Source organism: Triturus cristatus, chromosome 12, assembly GCF_964204655.1.
Source record: "Triturus cristatus chromosome 12, aTriCri1.1, whole genome shotgun sequence".
Classification (NCBI taxonomy): Eukaryota; Metazoa; Chordata; class Amphibia; order Caudata; family Salamandridae; genus Triturus; species Triturus cristatus.
The window spans coordinates 203,726,376-203,744,296 of NC_140595.1; the positions used below are offsets into that span (position 1 = coordinate 203,726,376).

The window sequence follows — 17,921 nt, forward strand, 5'->3', positions numbered from 1 at the left end:
TGCTTAAAAGAGTAGTAAAGAGAAGAAGAATGAGGCATAGAACACATGAACTTTACAGGCATTTCTTTTTGTGTTTGGCTGAAAGAGTGAGTGTTATTAGAGTGGACTATATGAGAAGTTTGAGCTCTTGGACTTGAAATCCATTCAATTGACACAGCTAGTGACAGGCCACATGCATGCTGCAGGTCATCTTTTTTCTGACATATTTAGCCTTCCAGTAATCACCCATTTTGTAGTGGTATGGTCTGATCATCGCATGGTGCCAAGTGGTTTGAGTATCCCAAATGCTTCCAGGACAGCTAATACCAATCCTGTTATGGGAAGGCAATGGCATAAACTGGATATCATGAAATTTGGCAACCACATTTAGGGTAATATTCCTCAATTGGATTCTAACATTAAGGCAGCCGTGCTGAAAACAAATGTAGGGTTAACCTTGGCCTTGGATGCCTTTATACCTGTCCATTTGGGCCAGATGAAGAAGAGACCTTTATATGGTGTCGCACAAGGTGCTACTACGGCGACTGCATGAGATTGATCTTTCCAAGTAATATCTCCCCTTCTGCATTTCTCAAAGAGTTTTGGAGCATGGTGTCCCGCAGTTTTTGAGGAGATCTACTACTGTGGATTTGGAAGTATGCACTGCTAATGCTTTAGCGACATCCTTTCTGTGTATGAAGAAGGCTTACATTGTGATGCCTGTGCTGACATTATTCAACACATGTTAGAAAATATTGGACTGCTACAGTGAATGCGGTCCTTTTTGTGTGAGGGAGTATTAGTGAAGCTTGTGCTACCTCTATCAATGCTGTATCTGTTCTTTGTGTTATGAGGACCTGCAATGTAGCTGTAAATGTTCATTGTTATGGAAGCTTGCATTACAACTGCTTGGGCTGTATGGGCTTTGAGTATGTGAAGGTTGGTTATGCAGCTACTGCTTCTGCTTTTGGTGTACCTGTGGCTTTCTCTCTTGTTGGCTTATCTGTGATGCACTTCTGTCTGTGCAAGGGAACATGCACTGCTGCTACCGGAGCTACAGCTGCTCTGCTTGTGGGAACAATACTCTGCTCCTACCCTAGATGTACTTTTCAACGCGAGTTGCCCTGCCCCTGCTATACCAGTTTATATGAGGAGCATACATGGTGCTGTCCATGCTCCATCAGTTCTGGGTGTAAAGGATGATTGCATTTTTGTGCTGTGTCTAGTCTGTCTGTTGAATAGATGTGCTACCTCAACAAGCGTTGCTCTTAATTTTACAGCGCTCTCTGTGAGCACCTATCCAGGCCACTATATACTCACAAGAAGAGCTATACAGCTTGCTGCTGAATCAGATAATTATAGCTTTTTTTTGGCCTACTCCAGTTATCATGCTTTCCCAACAGACTAACCAAGTTTTTTCTTCTGCCTCCACTCACCTTTTCAAGGGGGGAGTTAAATAAGTTACTTCAGTAACACTCTTACAGCAGATTCCTCACTTTAGAATATCAACCAACCTGGCTGGATAAAGAGATTCTGTGTAGCAGTGCTCAGGTGTGCCACTAGATAGCAAAGTGCAGGTCTTTGTTGGCTCCATACTGAGAAGCAATGGAGAGGAGTAGCATATAAGCACCCCCCCCCCTTTGAGCTGATGTCAGTTCCTTATTTTTTCTGCGTCCTCAGATGAAAGTGTGAACAACTGCTGGACACAGAGTGCTAAGTATTAAGTTAATAGGCCCCTTCACAGATAGAGCAGGCGAGAGGGCAGTGAGGAATCTGTGGTTAGAGTATCCACTAGAAAGAACGTTACTGACAAGGTACCCGTACAGCTAAGCTACGCTCGAGTTGCTGCTAGCGACTTAACATTTTAATAATATTCCTGTTTTGTATTTTCTTTCATTTTTATTTATTTCTCCCTGGTTTTAATTGGGTTCATGTCAGGCACTGTCCCCCCCTCTCACCGCATATAATTGTGCATATTCACCGCCGTTTGGGTGGGTCCGGGTCTCGGGGGTTGTCCGGGTTGGGCGCCATCTTGGCTTGGGCACTGTATCCTCCTCGCGGGACGCCTACTTAAAGTCGCTTTCTCCCGCGCAGCGGGATCGCACAGTGGGACGCCGTCGCTTAGCCGGAGTCGTGCCAGAGTCCTGCCCGTCTGCGTCCGTCAGCGTCTCGGAGGCGGCGGAGAGGCGGTAGGCTCTGGTGGTATTTTTTTCCTGGGCAAGATGATTTGTTATTCTGGCAGGGAACTTCTTACATTGCGAAAACGTTCCTGTACATGCCAATCCGTGTTCCCGGGACGCTATAGGGGTAAACGGCTTTGCCCGGGGTGTGGTTGGGTGCCTAATTATGCCCCTGTTTCTTCACAAGGGAGAGAGGAAGAGCGGGCGAGACATCTTTTCTTATTGCTCAATACTAGATCGGTGGGCAAGCATGCTCTGGAGATCTTTGATGTCCTTGTGAAAGAAAAGCCACTCTGCCTGCTGCTGACCGAAACTTGGTTGGGGGAGCTGTCTAATCCGGACATCATGGCAGCGATTCCCCCGGATTATAACATCTTCCGGCAAGATAGAGTCAAAGGCAGGGGTGGGGGGGGTAGCGGTGGTAGTAAAAGCTGTTTCCTGCTCTGTTCTTCCTCTTAACGCCATTGCAGGGTCTGAATCTCTTGCTTTTACCATCAGACTGTCCCCGCAGCTAGCCCTGAAAGGGCTGTTGGTGTATAGATCCCCCTGGCCTAGTTGGATCCTTTTTCGACGATCTCCAGGCCGCCACTGCTGAGCTGGTCTTGAGTGCCCAGCACTCTCTTCTGGCAGGAGACTTTAACTTTCATATGGATGTCGTTGGTGATTCGGATGCCAACAAACTGCAGGATATCACGGCTTCTCTGGGCCTTGCCCCTTTTCTCACAGGTCCCACTCATGATAAAGGACACACCTTGGACCAGGTCTTCTCTTCAATTCCTCTCTCTGATATCGAGCTCCTTCCGGTGCTTTGGACTGACCATAGGCTGGCTAGATTTTCGATATTAGCCAGCAAGAAACCCCCTTGTAATGGGCCGAGACAGCATGGTACGGCGCGGAGGGCTCTGCATAGAGTTACACCTGAGATGTTAAGTCAGGCAGCCGAGGACCATCCGTGCCCTATATCTGGCAATTTGGAGCAGGACGTTGAGTCCCTACAGGGGTGGTTGACGGAGAGGTTGGATGATCTTGCCCCAGTTATGGCCCCGAGAAATAAGATCAAGAGGGTTTCGGCCCCCTGGTTCACTGAGGCACTGCTGGCCACTCGTCGCCAATGTAAGGTGGCAGAAAGGGCGTGGCGCCTCCATTATGATCTGGAGGCCAGAGCGGCCTATAGGTCAAGGGTTAAAGCCTACCACTGTGATATTCTCCGTGAAAAAAAGGTTTTCTTGGCCAGAAGGATTGAGGCTGCCTCAAACTCATGCAAGGAGATCTTTGCAGTAGTTAGGGAGTTTATGGCCCCCAGATCCAACCTGCCCCAAGGGGTTCCATCTAAGCTGTGGGTCTGTAACCTCGCCAGTTTTTTCACGGATAAGATTAAGTCCATTCAGGACTCTTTCGCAGTGGGCTCAGCCGCGGTGCATGCGAGCGTGGCGGTGGGACCAGTGTGGCGACCTTCACAGGCTGCGGTCCTCGCCGAGTTTCCACCTATTTCCACCGATGCTTCCTTGGCGCTTCTGGCCAATCTTAAGTCGGGTTCGCCATTAGATCCTTGCCCGGCCAAATTTTTGGCTAAGATGGCGACTGTGGTCAACCCTGTGGTCAAGCCACTTGTGAATTTGTCTCTGAGGGAGGGGCAGGTTCCACCGCCCTGGAAAAGGGCGATGGTGATCCCCCTCCTCAAGAAGCCTGGGCTGGATTCGGAGGTATTGGCCAATTATAGGCCGATTTTCCTCCTTCCAGCGCTCGCCAAGATCACGGAGAAGCATGTGCACGGCGTTCTTTCTAGCTTTCTTGAGTCCAGTGATCTGCTACACCCTTCACAGTCCGGTTTCCGTCCTAATTTAAGTACGGAGACGGCACTGTTGGAGGTGTCTGAGATCATTAGGGAGACGCTGGACTCTGGAGGGCGTGCTATGCTTGTCATGCTTGATCTCTCGGCGGCCTTTGACACCGTCCCCCACGAGACGCTTCTCGCCAGACTTTATGACATCGGAGTGAGGGGGACGGTGTTGGATTGGTTTTCATCCTTCCTGGAGGGACGCCGACAAACGGTCTGGGCCTCTCCGAGCTCCGCTGAGATGCCGCCATTGGGAGTCGGTGTTCCGCAGGGATCTGTGTTGAGCCCGACTCTCTTTAACATCTTTATGACACCTCTGGCGGCACTGGTGGAGTCTTCTGGGGCCCGGATCGTTTCTTACGCCGATGACACGCAGTTGCTTTTCACGTGTGGGAAGGATCAGGCTTTTGATGGGGAGAACATCCGGGGCTGCTTGGAGTCGGTCTTTAGCTGGTTCCAGTCGAATGGCCTTAAGGCCAATTCAGACAAATCGGAGGTGTTGTTTTTTGGCTGCTCCCTCGACCCTGATTGGCGGGCCTGGTGGCCGACGGATATGTGTCCCTCTGTCCTGGCGTCGCTGGTGGCAAAGAATTTGGGTGTAAGGATGGAGAATAGCCTGACACTGGTGCCACATGTTCGTGGTCTAACGGGCACTTGCTTTGGGCTACTCAAGATGCTCCGGAAGGAGGAGCCAAGATGGCCGACGGGTCGGACGCCTGAGCTCCCGGCTCCGTGGACCGTCCGGCTTCTTTTGTTAATCCTGATTAATCCTCCTGACCTGCGCCGCCCAGCCGCCGCGGATTACCGGCATTGAAGTGACTGGCGTTCTCCTGACACCTTTGTCGGCGGGTTTGGTGGCTGACTCGGTGTCTACTACGACCTCCGGCGCTCCCACGGGTCCCTGCGTAGATGGCCGCCGCTGGACGCCGAGGGATGTGGACGGGGTGCTGAGCTGGAATACTGCGGGTGATCGCGGGGGAGGAAATGCTGGCCGTGCGACTGGAGTCAGACCCCTACGTCCGGGTCGGACTCCCCCGAGCGCCGGCAGTGGTGTGGACGACGTCGGAGCCCCCTAATGCTAGCTCTCCTCCGCCACCCTAAAGACAAGCGAGCGGACTCCATTTTGTAGCGTCTTCCTGCGGCGAACGGCCGGTTCTCGCGGTGGCCGTGGGGCGCTCTCGCCCGGTGCAGCTCCCGAGTGGAGCACGACGCTTTTCCGGTGTCTACATCCTCGGATCATAGTCATTTTTGTCCCGTCACTAATTGCCCGCAGTGGAGATGACAATGGCGTCTGCTCTTCTTGCTGAGACGCTGGCTGACCCTGGACTCGCAGTGTCTGCGCGCCCATGTGCCCCGGAGCTGATTGCCGCATCGGAGGAACAGCGGGATAGTGCGGACCGATGCTTGGTACAGAGGGACCCGACCTGTGGGGATGTATTGGCCGCCCTTGTGGCGTTAAAAGTGGCAATGCAGAGTACTTGCCGGGCGCTGACCCGGAGAATCGATGAGGCACTGGTTGCAACGGGACGTTCCCGGCTGGAGGATCCCCCGCCGCCCCTGTTTTCTCCTGGAGGTGAAACAATGTCGCAGAGTGGGGGGCCGGTGGTGCGGAGTCCTCCTGGCTACAATGTAACGCGTCAACCCATCGACACGGATACAGTTGCAGGGACACCCTTCACTTTGAACGTTGTGACTCTGCCTACGAACTACCTGCTGAGACCTAGCCTTTCGCTTCCCTTGCCAGATGTTACCCTGAAAGCACCTATCGCTCGAGCCTCTGTGGCATGTTACTGCTGCGTTTGGGACCCTGTGGTACGATACGTCTTCATTGTCCCCTTTCCTCGAGAGCGGCCATCTTGTCTCTTTGTCCTGGCTGAAGGTGACTCGCAGCAATGGACGGGCCTGAATCATATCTGCCGGTCCGGACAGGGGTGATGGCATGCCGGTTGTCGCTTTGGTTGGATCGGCATACGGGGCCCTGGACTGATACACGTTTTGTAATTTTGGATGAGTAGTCTTTAATGACCAGTTTTTGTTACATGTCGCTGCGATTTCGCCTCCTGTTTCCTTCTTCTGCCGGGGGGAGGACTTGTGAAGTGCTGAAGTGCTGGGTGTTATTGAATCGGGACCACCGGGTTTACGTGGGTCTTTTGATACTGTACTGTACATGGCGCAGGATGTATGAGCGGCGCGGGAGTCCGGGAGTTCGGCAGTGTGGTGGGCTCCTCCCCGCTTTATGGTCTTTTTTCCTTTCTTCTTTCCTTAATTCTATATTTCGGGTTCCTATGGGGCGACAGACACGTAGCTAGGGGGGGGGTAGGCCATAGCCTCGGCATGCGTGTAGGGTGGGGGGTCTTCTTCGATACGTTTTTTGTTACTATGGGCCTTCTTTTTCTTTCTTCTGTCCTTTTCCTACGTCTTTTTCTAGGGTCAGTGGGGGGGAATGGTGTTAGGAGGGTAGCGGCTGGGAGGCACATTTCGCAGCGTATCTATATCCTGGTATTATAGTTTCGTGCCGCCATTTTAGATATGTTCACTGTTAGTTGACTCTCCTGTTGGATGTTACCCATTTATTGTATGTTCGTCTGTTCTGTGCACTGATCCGTTCTAGCTCTGTATCTCCTTAACTTTAAAACTTTTTAAAATTAAAAAAAAAAAAAAAAAAAAAAAAAAGATGCTCCGGAAGTTTTTGCCTCTGCTCTCGGAGGAGCATAGAAAGATCACTGTACAGGCCTTGGTTGGTTCCAGATTGGACTACGCTAATGTCCTGTACAGTGGTCTCCCGGACTATCTTGTTCAGCGGCTGCAGGTTGTGCAGAACGCTGCAGCTCGCGCTATTTTTGGCCTCCATAGGCGAGTTGGAGCCTCTGGTTTGTTGCAGTCGCTTCATTGGCTGCCCATCCGGAAGCGGATCATGTTCAAAGTTCTGACGCTGGCGCATAAAGCGCTTTTTGGCGTGGGCGCGAAATACCTCCAACGCAGGCTCGTCTTTTACCGTCCTGCCAGATCCTTGCGCTCCGAATCTCTGTTCTTGGCTGTGGTTCCTCGATTGAGGAAGGCACGCTCTGGTGGGCGCTCCTTTAGTCTGAGGGCCCCTCAGTTGTGGAACACCCTCCCTTTGGCCCTACGGTCCTCTACCAATCTACTTCACTTTAGGAAGAGCCTGAAGACCTGGCTTTTTAACCTTTAGTATCTGTTATTTTCGTTTTAGTTGCTCGCTGTATGGTGTTATGTTTTTTATCCTGAGCTGCCTTGATAAAGCGCCGGGACACTCCTTTGGAGTAGCTGTGCGCTATAAAAATAAATGTATAACATAACATAACATAACATACTGAAGGTAAGTAACTTGTTCCGCTGATGAATAATTCTAACCACAGATTCCTCACCTCAGATAGGTACATAAGCAGTTCCTCCCAAGGTGGAGAGTCTGTGGAGTACACTCATACCAAAAAGATTTGCAGAACTGAGCAGCTGAAGTATCCTTCCCTCTGGACCCAACTGATAAGTCAGAAGTGCTTTGTGAACACAAACAGATGCCAACGTGGCAGCCTGGAAGATGCAAGGACAGGTAACACTTGTGCCAATGTAGTGATAGCTGCCTTGGACCAGGTAGAGAGGATGGGCTCTTTGGAGGGTCTGCTTCTTGGTCAGTGTGTAGCCAATCTTAATGAGGAGGTTCATCCACCTCGACAAGGTACACTTCAGCATTACTTCACATTCTTTGCCCCAGAACACCCCCACAAAAACCAGATCGTCCACTCGATGATCCTTGGTACCATATATGTAAAAGCTTAAAGCCCTTTTGCAGTCCTGTCAATAGACAGAGTTTCCCCATCTCTTTTGAGGGATGAAGGAGAGAACAGAACAACACTGGTAGAGTGATAGATTGCCCAACATGGAAGGGAGTTGTGACTTTTAGTAAGAAGACCACCAGAGTACTCACCACCAACTTGTTCGGGAAAAAAGTGGTGTGGGGAGGTTACAGTAAGTGCACCCGCAGTACACTTACATGACGAGGTGATGTAATCGCAATGAGAAGCAGATATGCATTGGCATGAAGGTCGTACGCATGAAGGTCGTACACATGAAGAATATCAAGTTAAGATGGTTTTCACGGAGGTGTGCCTAGAGGCAAGGATAGCATCCACCACCTCAGTCGACAAATCAAACACAGTAAGCTATCGCCGCCGCTCAATCGCTAAGGATGGAGGTGTAAGTTGCGTAGATTTGGATGGAGGACCCTGCCCTGTTGCTGAGATGGGACGTTTTCCGAAGTGGCAGCCTGATCAGAGGATAGATGCTCATGCTCAGGAGTTCAAGGTACTGCACTCTCCTGGCCCATTTGGGGCTACTGGGATGACTTGGACCAAGTTGTTCTTTATCTTCTTCCGTACTTGTGACTGGAGAAGAAGGGGATGGAAGGTGGACATGAGTCCCTTGTTCTATTCCAGACAGAATATGACTATTAACAAGTGTTGTTGCATAAACTACAACATAAACATTGTTGCTACTGTACGTTCTCAACAGGGGCAAAAGATCTAGCCAGGATTCCATCCACTGGTGGACGTCACCTCTGGATGTAAGGGCCCTACGTGATCTGCCAGGTGACGCCTGCTTAGTTCATTAGTGCTGACATTTATGGACCCGCCAGGTTGTTGGCAACAAGAAAGATGCCCTGGAACTCCAGCCACCTCCAGAAGCACAAAGCTCCTTGACACAGGACTTAAAAAGCCCACCCTGACCTAGTTGCTCTAACACGTGGCAGTGGTGTAGTCTGTAAGAAGCTGCATCGCTTTCCACTTGATGGATGGCAGGAAAGCCTTCAGGACAAAATGAATGACCTACACCTCCTGTAAATGGGGAAAGAATGAAGCCCAATGGCTAAAGCGGTTGACCTCGAGGCCGGGGAACCAGGTTCGAGTCTCGGCTGGGACTCTCGACATTCTGTGATTCTGGCCAACTCACTTAATCTTCCCGCGTCTACCAAAAATGATTGTGTCCTTTTGTAACGCAACTGGTGCTCATGTAAAGTGCTCTGATACCTTTGGGTCAAATTTGAGCTACATAAAACTAGAAACAAAAAAAAGATGGACAAGGAGTCAGCCATAATCAAGAGACCAAAGTCCTCCGATATCCACCTTACCCAGGTACCCCCCTCCACAACCCAGAAGTGATACATCTGTCACAACTGTTAACCAGGGTGGGGAAGAATAAGTGGCCTGAGGCAGGACAAACTGTTGTCGATAAGCCACCGTGTCAGATTTTGAGCTGCTTCCTCCAAGATCTGGAGGGTGTTGGAATGGTGGCCTTGATGCTGAGCCCTCGGAGACTTCAAGCTCTACTACAGGGCTGCATATGCCACCTGGTGAGGTTGATGAGGAGGATGCACGAGGTTAAGAGACCAAGACGTCTTAGAGCATCCCTCACCTGAATCCAGGCACGAGCGTGATACATTGAGATTGTAATCAAAATGTAATGGACTTGTTGGAAAGCCTTGAACTCCAGGGTATCCAGGATTGACCCAATAAATGGAAGCCTTTGAGAGTGAATCAAGAGGGAATTCTTATCTTGTATGGTGAAACCCAGCAATGACAAAAGGTCAGCAGTTGTCTGGCACTGGTCCATAACTGACTCGGGAGAACCTGCCTTCAGCACCCAGCAAGTAGGGTACTACAGCAACTTCCAACCTCCGACAGCGACCACCGCCATCCCGTTCATGACCACCCAATCGGCACTGATGAAGCCATAGGGCAAGCTTAAATATCCTCCTGGACCACCTTGAACCGAAGGTAATGCTCATGGGACTGCAGGACGAGTCTATGAAAATATGTGTCCTCCAAGTCGATGAAAACCATCCAGTTGTCAGGATCCAAAGTGGATTGGATCTGGGTGAGGTTGAGTATTCTGATTCTGACCTCTTGTAAAAGGCACTGAGAGGTGGAGGTCCAAGATAGGCCTGAGGCACCATCCTTTTTTGGGACAAAGAACTGGTGACAGTAGGAACTCTGCTTTTCTCCAAACCCAGTATCCTCTGTATGGCATATTTGTAGTACCAAACATGTACTCTCTGTAGAAGGATGTTCGCAGAAATCCAATCTATTGTGGTAGGGATAATCGATGGGGAGAAACAAAAAGGTTGGGCACAACCTTTTTAAAACATTTGCAAGACCCATCTGCCGGAAGTGATGGATCAGCAACCCAGAAGGAAGTACTGCGTCCTGCCTCCCGCTGGGTGGGCATACATAGCAGAGGGCAACCTAAAGTTGTTTGTTGGCTGTTGTAGCAGGAAAGGAAGATATGGAAGACTGGTGTACCAGCTGGACCTGTGTCAGGGGTTCCAAAAGGATTGTGCGGTCAATTGCAACACTGGTTGGGAAGGATGTCTCAGTCCATACGACAGTCTTCTGGAGTAGTTCCTATATTACAGAAACTTGTGCATGAATTCTGATGCAGGGGCCAACAGCCCCAAAGAACGCTCTGTGGTCCTACTCTCGTTAAAGCATTTCCAGGAATAGGCAGCCTCATCTCCAAAGAGGTGGGACCCACCAGAGGGCATATTCATCAGTAAAGCTTTCACATCAGTCAGTGGACCTCATCCAGGAATAAAAGCGAACAACCACAATGGTACCAATTGCCCTACCAATGATTCTGTGGTACCCAAACTTGTTCTTGTTCATCCTGTATAGTCTAGGCCAAAGACGCTTTAAGATATTCTGGAACTACCAGCAAGATCTCGCTGGCTATATCTTAAAGGGCTGAGTGTATCTGCCTGAAAGACTGCGTTTACAGACCACACTACCAGACTGGCTGAAAAAACAGACTTTCAACATAGGAGTCAATTCTTTTAGATCCTCTATCCGGAGGAGTGATGGGAAATTAACTACGATACACTTTACTGGTGGAGACAAACACAATAAGGCTCTCCGGAATGGGGTTCTTGATGAGCAATCCGTGTCACCAGGCACCGGACTATGAGGTCTGGCTACCTGCCTGAACACAGATAGGCAAGAACATGGTTTCAGCGAGGTAGTCATGGAAGTATCTTGGAGGGCATATTAAGCAGAAATAAGGACTCCGAAGTTGCGGGTCCAGACTGTAGAATTTCAGAACATGCACTTTAGTCTCAAAAGGGGACACCTTGGCTGCCCACCAAAACAACACTGTAAATAAGGCACTCTCTCACATTGATGACCAATGATGACAGTCAAGCTCTGTCTCAGGAAAGATCTCTGGTCAACTGGCATTCTGTAAATCAACATATAAGGTATAAGACATTATCAGTGTAATAAAGGGTAACAAGCCATGCCCCTCACCATCATCAACATCCTTGGGTGCACTCCTCTCTAGCACAGGGTCAAAGTAATAACAAAAAAGATAATGGAGTCTCTACTGATAGCTTTAATGTGATTAGAGTCAGATAGCATGACAACCGGTTGTGCTTTTTTTACTTCGTAGAGCAACATCGGTCAAACTTGGCCCGACATTAGTTTGGGGTTCAGCATGGGCGTCAGAACTGGATAATTCTCCAGGGCACCGGTGGGCTGAACACTGGGGCCTGGGTGGCAGGGACCGGTGTGAATCATGAGGCTAGAGTAGAAGTCTGTCGGGATGGGCCCACTAACAGACAGCACCAGAGGGAGACCCACTGGTTATGGCCTAACTAGAGGCCCACATGGTTCTGGGGGTTCAGAAGCATGCTAGAGGGAGCCGGAAGGGCACTAAAGATGTTCAGCATGTCGTCCCTAAAGACCTCAATTTGCTGCAGAGTCAACAATGACCCAGGGAACTCTGGGTGTATTTGGATCAGCTGAGGAATCGCCTCAGTGACCTCATTGGGTTATGACTTGCATCTTGACACCCTACCACCTTCTGCTCAGAGTTGGAATGGGGTTTATTCCTGCTTCACTTGCATGAGGAGTTGGACTTAATGGAAGACATCGAAGTGGAACAATCACTGGAACATCCCCGTGATAGAGTCCGGGCCCGTAACTCGGAGTAGGAGCAGGATCTATGAGAAGACTCGGACTTCTTGTGCTCGGCAACATATAGTTTTAACTCCTGGCCTAAAATTGCCTTTGAGTGAATGAAAGTGCAGTTGTCACACGACTTTGACTTGTGTCCTGAGCTAAGACACACCTCATGTGGATCGATAAGGCTTTCTCTCGAAAGAAGAACAGAACTTCTTATTACAACTAGGAAACAATTATGTGTAGTAAAAGGATCTACACTGAAAACCAGGAGCTGATTTCAACCCCAAACTTTCTTATGCCCGATACATGGTTAGTGCTGGATTCTATAAAATATAGGTCCTTGTGCAGATAAAAGTTATGGAGTCAAAAGCATATGCTGGCAGGAATCTGATCACCAGTGATCAGTTCAGACATATTTATGTTCATTGAAGTCTAGAAACTTATTTGGAAGTACCAATTTTGTAGGGATTCACATTTTGGAATTTGCCATCCACTATCAGAATTTTCGGATGGTGGGCTATGAAAGGATCGGGGCACCAAATGGCTTAATTTGATGTCGCTAGTATATGGATCTCATTTGACTCAAAATACCATTATCCCCAGCTGTACATGTGCTTGGAAGATGCTCCAAGTGGTTATATGCCACAGATTAAATGGGTGACTAAGGATCCTTCTAAGACTGGGGATGGTGGAAAAACATGCACTCTCTACTGGTACAGGTTCAGTGGAGGAAGAAATAACCTCATCAGCCACTCAAAGAATACAAGAGAGGAGGAAAATGGCAGGCAAGATAGTTTTAAAGAAAGTACTGGATTCAGCCTTAGAGAAATATAAAACAAAGTTAAACTGGCAATGATATGCAAATCTGATGACAAATGGGCAAGGTGCACCTAAGGTAGGGATAGATCGATCAAAGGTTGGCAAGATGGTAGAACAAGGGAACATGCAGATGCCAGAAACATAACTTGGCGAAAATAAACTCAGGACAACCTAAATCAGTTTTATAACTGTTCCTAATACAGGGAGAGTAGCCAATCGAGAGGTGAAGATTACCTGTTTTCTCCCACCCAACAAAAGGCTAAAAAGCAGTAGACACTAAAGTAAATTATTTAGAAAGACGTACTTGCTGCAGGAGTGAAAACATTAGCAGAATGACCCCTGAGAAGGGAAGACAATACATTGTCATATATTCACAATTGCAACCAGTTCAAGTGTAACTTGATCACTCAAAGATATTGAGCTATTAAAAGGTATGATGCGTACTCAGCGATATAGAGTAGACCTTGCATTTGGGTACTAGTAAAACAAATCCAGCTAAAACAAAAATTCTATGAAAAGGGCAGCAAAATGATGACTCATTTAACAAGCAAACAGTAGACAGGCTCCTCAGTGCACAAGACATGTATTTTAGCTATTTCTCTTATCTCAGAGAGAAGTCTGAAGCTATGGTAACAGAAGACAATGTTCACTGCTGCACAGGTACCCACGGCTGGAAAAGCCCACATTTTGATGGGTTTTTTCCTTGTGATTTATTTATGTGCTTGAGAACTAATAATAATAAAAGGGCATGACATAATAAAGTTAAAGGAGTATAACAAAAAACATAAGAAAGGACATGTATTACCATGTGTAAAAAAAGTTTGAAAAGTAAAAGGCAGAGACTTGTTGTAGACTGGATACATTGTTATTCCCACTTCTCAAGTGTAATTGCATGGGTGGGCCTATTGATGAAGAACAAGTCCAGGCAAGTTCTACATATCTTTGTTTGAATTATTAAATTAATCATCTGAGTGTAGAAAAAAAGTGGTTCTGGGATTTATAAATCTGCACTATCATTTGGGATGCAAATATTTTGATTTGCAGTGCAAATATCACTCTTAATCACACAAGTGTATGTTCTCAACCTAGTTTTTCCTACAATACTCCAAACTTTGCCCAAAAATTTGGCACTGCCCTTACTGAGTTTACTCGGATTAGGCAGGGTTTGTAGAGGGTAGAAAAACTTGATAATATCAGGAGAGTTGTGCACTTACTTGACAAAAAAAAAAAAAGGAGTTACAAAGGAATCCCTTTTTCAGATTTGTTTTGACAAAATGTTCTAAATTGGACCTCATTTTTTCTAAACGTTTTGTTCCAGATATTCCTTGCCAACACTGAGAAAGAAAAAATCTATTTAGCTAGACTCATGCTACAAAGAAGTTCTTGTCAGGGATGCAGTATTTCACAGAACGACGTATGACTGAGTAGTTTGTTACTTATCACGGTAGCAATCAGGGGGGCACCTAATTGCCCCGTGAGAAACCTTATTTGCCAGCGCACACAGCTTGAATTATGATGTGGCACATAACTGGGAAACGACATACTTTCTCAAGAGGTTAAACCCTGATGATGTTCCAATTCTTTATGGAACGAAACACGTTTGCTGGACCATGTATGTGAAACAAGAAAAGATGATGGAAAATAAAGAATTTGTTCAAATACACATGAATGGACGTCTTTACCTGGTGCACCTCCATATGCTTTGATGCAGTATTTCTACCTTACCTTAAGTAATAGCTACTGAGTAATTTCCACAAAGAAATAAACTAATGGCATAATTGAGGGGGTATAAAATTAAGTGAATATATTACTGTTTCAAAGGTGCTGATGGGATCTGATCTGTGAAAGACATATGGTATCAATAGTTAAGCTGTCAGCTAACCAAACATCCACAATAGTGGATCCTACCCTGGGGTCCACAATACCTACAAAGGGGGTCCGTAACTGTTTGGAAAATTAAACAATATTAAGAGATTAATTAATTAAATGCATATAAGACAATGGAAAATGCTCTACAAAACGTGAACAAATTTGAAGCAAAAATAATGTTGCCCTGCTTAGCTTGAATAGTGGGAGAGCACAAGTACAGCAAATAGACTCTTGAATGAACTACTGGTGGCCTCAGTTTGAAGCCCTGGTATGCACCAACAAAACCAGAGCATGCATGAGGAGCAAAAAAGACAATGTGATATACTAGAGTCTACCATATTACTTTGTGTTTTAGAAGAAAAAACATATTTGGAAGAGCTCCAACTGATTTCTATTTTTTTGGTCCTTGTGAACTAAATTAAACATTACATACTTTGTGAATTTGTTTGATGGATACTTGTTTCTATATTTTTAAGTATTGTTTTGAGGGTCAAATAGAAATTGAATAGACCAGGGTCTTCGCTTCCAATAGTGACTCAGTAGGGGTCCACATATGTCAAAAGGTTAAGAACCACTGATCTATGACATAACAAGGCTTGAAACTCATCTCCAGCAAATCAGATGCGTTATCTAACAACAGCTTGAGTTACAGGAGTTTGTTAAATCTGTCCCATTCGATTGAAGGATCTAAAGATAATGAAAGCATTGGCAGAACCAATAGGTCTTTTTTAAATCTATGTTGCAAATGTCTAAGGAATGTAAAAAAGCTGAAACAGCCAGCGTTGTCCCCGTTAAAGCCCTTTTTTCAATTTTCAGTTATGCTGCACTACAGTTAGCTGTGCTGTAAAATATTTAACTAAAAAAAAAATGGACAAAGCCAATAGGTCTTGCCTAGGCGAGACCTAGTGAATTAGCGCATGATGGTATGGAATGCCATATGGTAAGTTATAAGTATTTATATAGTGTTTACAACGGCTGACATGCTAATGTTACAAAATGGAGAATGCCCTTGCCAGGGTGTTAGTGTGTCCAGATTCAGAAGCATTTTAGGGCCATATTAACTGTGAAAATGTGCCACACAAATTGACTTAATATTACATAAGTTGTAGGTAGACAGAAAAGTCCAATAGGTTCCAGCTTTTATTAAAGTGATGCTTTAGGCTATGTGTTACTTTGGGTGCAATGGTTACAAAAGAACTAAAAAGCACACCTGACTGCTTGCTTAATAGCAAAATGCAGCGATAATCGATGTTCAGTGGGTTTCCTAGACCTTTTGGCCCTTATGCCACTGCACCTGCTGCACCATTCAAATCAAAACCCAATTGCCTGCAAGGGAATTGCACTTGTGACTACTTGTTTAGTAGCAACATATAGCAATAATCCTTGTTCAGTGGGTTTCCTAGAGCTTTTGGCTCCTGTGCCACTAAACCTGCTGCACCATTCAAATCATGACCCTAATGCCTGCAAGGTAATTGCACTTGTGACTGCTGGTTTAGTAGTAAAATATCGCAATAATTAGTGCTCAGTGGGTTTCCTCAACCTTTTGGCCCATGTGCCACTGGACCTGCAGCACCGCTTAAATCATAACGCTAGTGCCTGCAAGGACGCATGAGAAAATAGTTTATATCACATAATATATGGGTTCCGAAAAAGACACAGTTGCAGAAGGAATACATATATTTTGTGCAGCTAAACAAACACACAAGCTTTAATAAAAAGTGCCTTTAAACTTATCCAGGTCTCTAAAACAAGTTGCCACAGATGTAATAAATAAAGCATATACTTTACAAATCAAAGTGAAAACCAAGCAAGTTAAATTGTGTTATAACGTGGCTGGCCATTTCCTGTGAAAATATCTTATTCTGTGCAGAACAGTGAACGGGCCATAAACATTGTAAATTACCCAAGATCACCATCTCTTAGGCTGTCGCTAAGACTGAAATGCAGCTTTGTACTTTGTTCCTGTAAAGGCAGTTTCACAAATTAAATGGACTTATCAAATGTTGAGTAAAAGGCACCAAAATGTAGATAAAAATGGATACATTTATTGGTAGTAAAAGGAAGAGGCACAGCAGGAACAGGAACCGAGGATACACTGTTAAACTGCCGACCCTGGAACATGGAACATCACACGTAAAACACAGGTACAGTGTTCCATGTTCCAGGCAGAGAAAAGGGAGGGAGGGATACAGAGAAAATTAAAGCAAGAATGTAACATCAAAGAATAGGAATTTAGCAAAAAACGTGCAAATGTTTTGTGCAGCTGAAGCACAAGTTACGTACCTTTGGTAACGATATATCTGTAAGAAACATTAGTTAGTTATAGATTCCTTACCTTAGAATTACGCCCAGGCATCAGACTGGATCCGGAAAGGTTTTTCATCAGCAGTACCTCTGAGCGTCGGAAGGTGGCGTCGGTCAGCTCCGCATTCGTCGTCGTGGTCGCTGGGATGACGTCGCGACAGCTACTTAGATGCCGCCCTCGTGCACCCGACGTCAGTTCTGTACACGACTTACCGCGCCAGAAACGCATAGCCATGCAAGACATTGACCATTGGTGAACAAAACTAGGACCCTGAAAGGATGTCCTTAACCCTAGAAATCAGTTTGCAGAGCAGGGAGGATGGGTGGGGCGGTAAGGAATCTATAACTAACTATGGCTTCTTACAGATATATCGTTACCGAAGGTAAGTAACTTGTGCATCTGAAAGAAACACGTTAGGTATAGATTCCTTACCTTAGAATAGATACTCCAGCAATACCAACCCCAGTGGTGGGTCTGCGAACCAAGATCACACCAGAAAGTCCTGGAGAACAGAACGGCCAAAGAAGCCGTCTCTCCGGACTTGGCTGTCCAGGCAGTAGTGTTTGGTGAATGTGTGCAGCGATGCCCACCTGGCCGCCTGACAGATGTCATTTAGAGGCACTCCTCTTCCCAAGGCAGTAGTGGCTGCAGTCGCCCTGGTAGAGTGAGCGCATAGTCCGACCGGAGGCTCCTTTTTAGCTAGAGAGTAACAAGCCTTAATACACAGCACGACCCATCGAGAAATGGTGCGTTTGTGTACGGCCTGACCCTTCTTTGCATCCACGTAGCCAACAAAAACTTGATCATCCACCCAGAACTGTTTAGTGCGATTCAAATAGAAGGAGAGCGCACAATTTGGGTCCAGACAGTGGAGCCTTTCTTCTTCCTTTGAAGGATGCAGAGGCGGAAAGAAGGTGGGCAAAGTAATGGTCTGCCCGAAGTGGAAGGCAGTGACCACCTTA

The 17,921-nt window shown here is 46.7% G+C and overlaps 1 protein-coding gene across 2 annotated transcripts in view; it reads right to left on the reverse strand.

The window, feature by feature from the left end:
• Positions 1-17,921, reverse strand: part of PDPR (pyruvate dehydrogenase phosphatase regulatory subunit) — a 567,407-nt gene that overhangs the window by 245,172 nt on the left and 304,314 nt on the right. The gene's annotated exons all lie outside the window — the stretch shown is intronic.